This window comes from Lissotriton helveticus, chromosome 7 (assembly GCF_964261635.1).
Source record: "Lissotriton helveticus chromosome 7, aLisHel1.1, whole genome shotgun sequence".
Taxonomy (NCBI): Eukaryota; Metazoa; Chordata; class Amphibia; order Caudata; family Salamandridae; genus Lissotriton; species Lissotriton helveticus.
The window spans coordinates 565825691-565829982 of NC_136068.1; positions in this window are offsets into that span (position 1 = coordinate 565825691).

Genomic DNA, 4292 nt, shown 5'->3' on the forward strand with positions numbered 1-4292 from the left:
TCACACTGGAGCTGTAAGGTGACTTCTAGTTGATTTATTAAAAGCGGCACAGCAACAGGTAAAGACAGCTACTCTGCAGGTAGGAACAGTCAACTGACCTGACGCCTAGCAGCCGGTATAGTTCTAAATAGAACTCAAACCATAATAAGGATTACAAGACAATTAAAGGTACAGAATAATAATACACAGGTGCATAGAGATAATATAAACAGGTGAATAGAGAATGTAACACATCTCCCTTCATTAAAACAAAGTAAAGACTTCAATACAAAAATTAAGATAATATAGAAATACAGGTGATTACGAAACATAGTCAGCACATTTCCTGGGAGTACACCTTGGTCGGAAAGATGTCTTAACCCTAGATGCAACAGACTCCATTGTTTTCTGTTGTAGATCAGGAAACCTGGAATCATGAACATCAGGACATTTAGCAACCCGTTTGATGTTCCACAACTGACCATCTTGAGTGATGACACTGTTTTTAAAAACCCTGACTAGTTTCATAGGTTTACCAAATTTGTCTGAACATTTAGTAAGAAAACCTGGTCTTCTAATTAGAACCCAATCACCCACAGAGAAATTTGGAGTCTTAACATTCCATCTACTATCATACCACTCTTTAGTTTTAGCTTGTTTAGATTCAACTTTATGGCAAACTTTCTTAGCCAGCTCCTTTGAAAAGGAACTATTTGAACATTTATCCCTGAACCACCAAGGACAAATATTAGAAGCAGGATCTCGCCCTTAAAGAAGGCGAAACAGACTAACTTCAGTAGTTGAGTGTGGTGTTATACGATAAAGCCACATTTTTTCTCGCAATAGATTTTTCCAATTGGAACCAGACTTGACAACATCTGACACAAATCCTTTGAAAACCCTGTTGAAGCGTTCTACTAAACCATTGTCATGGGGTTCATATACAGAAACAGTATGATGTTTAATATTTTGTTGTTTAAGAAAATCTTCCATTTCTAATGAAGTCAGCTGAACCCCATTGTCGGTAACAAGAGTTGAAGGACACCCTTCTCTAGAAAACACTTCTTTAAAAAATTCTATAATCATATTAGTAGATGCAGAAGAAACAAATTTGACCTCGGGCCATTTAGAATGGTAGTCGATAAGAACAAATGCATAGCGAGAATCATTGGGAAGACACATAAATGGACCAGAAATATCGAATGCTATTTTTTACGACTGATCAATGGGCGAGGCTATATTCTTTAACGGAGGAACATTCACCTTTAACATTTTCTCACTTCCCATACAAACTTCACACTCTCTAACTTTGCGATCAACCATCCAATCTAAACCTGGCCACCAAAAACAATTCCTTATTAACCGTTTCATTGCAGACATACCTGGATGCGTTTTATGGGCTTGATCCAAAATAACATTATGCATAGCAAATGGTGGTACACATTTCCCAGATTTGAAAATCAAATTACTTTCAAATTCCAATTCATTATAAACTTTAAACATTGGCATAAAGTTTTCTGTCATATTCTTCTTATCAGGCCAACCCTCCAAAATATATTTTTTAATGGTCTGCAAAGAAAGATCTTGATTATCTGCAAGAGTCCAAGACTCCTCAGAAATATCTTCAAAAGAACCTAATAAAACATCTTGTAAACAAGTGACCACATCAGTATCATCCGAGATTTTGTTGCTAGAGGTTTGACAAGGAAGGCGAGACATGAAATCTGCAACCACATTTTTTTTTCCTGGAACAAATTCGGGTGTGAAACAATACTCTTGTAACCTGGACGTCAGTCTGGAAATACGTGCAGTTGAATTCCAACCCCCACCTGGAGCAAGGATGATGGCTAACTGTTTATGATCCGTTCTCAAAACGAATTTACTGCCTGTTGGACCTGCGATGGGCAAGCCCAGCATAAAGGGGGTAGCTTGGCACAAGTGACAAGGCGAGTGAAGGCTGTAGTGTTAAGCCGGCTTTGACCCAATAATAACCCCCTGTGCAGCCACACCAAAAAGAAGGACACCACACCACTGCTGTAGAAAAATACGATTCCTTTATATAAAAATTTGTGAGGGAAAGGTTGATTTTAAAAGCACAAATACATTTCCTTCAGTATCAATTTCGGGGACTCAGTTCAAGAATAAATATCATAAATAATGTCACAAATAAGTAGCATTAATAAATAGGATAGATTTCACAAATAAACATTGGTCAATAAATAGCGTCAATAAATAGTATAAATATCACGAATAAATATTGTTCAATATATAGAATAAATAGGATAACTATTACATTTGCACACAGAATCAATACTGGTTCGTTTTGGCTTATCAAACACTTGTATGTTCTGGTATCGCTGCCACCAATTAATTACTTCAAAGACATTGCATTTGCCAAATGTTTCAATAAGGAAAGATTACTCTTACAGTTTGTGCTGATTAGGGCATACAGGTTTTCCTCTGAGTACTGAATTACTTTTGGGACTCTTTTGGGACCAACCAGGGTGTATGCGCGTGAATCTAAAAGGCAAGGAAACACAGTGAACACTTCATTTCGCTTTCGGCTGCCACCGGGGGAAGACCTCTGTTGCCGGTGGAGTCAATGTGCGCTTAGGGGCTTCCAGACACTGTTAGTACTCGGGCCGCACCAGATCAAAGTCTGTAGACTGACGAACGGGCTGCCGGCAGAGTCGCACAACATTCGCGCTGTTCTAAGCAATGCCGGTTCACAGTTCTTTCCCAACGCTGCACCCCACCTCACAACGGCTGCAATCGGGGAACGATGTAGTCGGGCACAGTTCTCCTCTCGTCAGCGACGGGGTTCCCAGGGGCTCCGTGGCCTTTCCTCCGACTTCCTTCTTCGGGGTGGTTCCCGCCCACAGCTACAACTCCCGGGTCACAGAGGAGGAGCAGAGACGCTAGTCCCGCCCAAGGAAGGCCGGCCTTTCCCCGCCCCGGCGCACCACCTCACCTTCAATATGCGCAGGAAGCGCTCTACGCTGATGGGGCTCGGAGACGTCCGAGCTCCTCACTGGAGGCGCCTGTCACCAAGGGGGGCACTTCAGGGATCGCGGTCGCGGCGAACTTGCTCTCGCCTCGCGACTCGTGAAATCAGTCATGATTCACCACCGGGGGGGCGGGGAGGCACACGACACGGCCAAAGTCTTTGGGGCAATTGAGGCACTCGCTGGGCAGGCGCTGTAGGCGCTAGGTCGTTACACACGCAGCTGACTGGAACGCCAGTCAGGGTCAACGCTAGGAGCCTTAGCCACTCTACTGCCTGCGCTACCAGCCGCCTCAGGGGTCAACAGGGCAGGTGTCAATCTGGTGTCAAGTCAGGAATCTAATCTAATCTGCATCTTCTATCTTAATCCTAATCTAAAATGGCCGCCAGGGACTGGGCCTTATATAGCCAGTGCCCTGGGGTACTGGCACGAGCCAGAAGGTTCTAGAACCTTCTCTGGCTGTGACAATGACATGGCACTCTTGAGGGGTATTTTGGACACTTAGAGCCACCGTACTGTGGTTCTAGAGCAGCCATTTTGTGTACCTAAGGAAAATAAAGGAATTCCTGTCAGAAATGCGTGCCAAACAAAGGGCGCCAAAACCTCAAAAGGCCAGGGTTCATGAAGGCTCCAATGGGAGTCACTTCACATAAGGAAAAAGGGTGTCCACCATTTTAGGTCCATTTATACAGGTTGACAACCCCAGTTTGTAATGCCACAGGTTTGGGCCAGGCGCCTTGTAAATAGGTGCCACAAACCTTGTGAGCAACTGGGCGTCAAGGAACATCTAACCCCATGAAACAACACATAAAAAGTCCTGGTAGACAAAGAAAAGCGACAAATTTTGGGAGGTACAGGGGAACAAAAGAAATCATAGTGGTGAGGGGACTCTCAGAAGCAGACGGGTCTAACACGCGTCCCCCCCAGCTGAAAGTGGGGAGAGCTACCCAACCCCTTGGGAGTTCTCAACACTAAGGCAGAAATACCTGGAGAGACCGTCTGCATTGGCGTGGTCAACTCCGGGTCGGTGTTCCACCCGAAAGTCCATTCCCTGTAGGGAGATAGACCACCTCAACAGTTTGGGGTTTTCCCCCTTCATCTGCATAAGCCAGCGAAGGGGTCGGTGATCTGTCTGAACAAGGAAGTGCGAACCAAATAAATATGGTCGCAGCTTCTTCAGCGCCCAAACCACCGCAAAGGCTTCCCGCACAATGGTACTCCATCTCTGTTCCCGGGGAAGCAGTCTCCGTGACAGGAAGACCACGGGTTGATCCAGACCCTCTTCATTGAGTTGCGATAACACAGCCC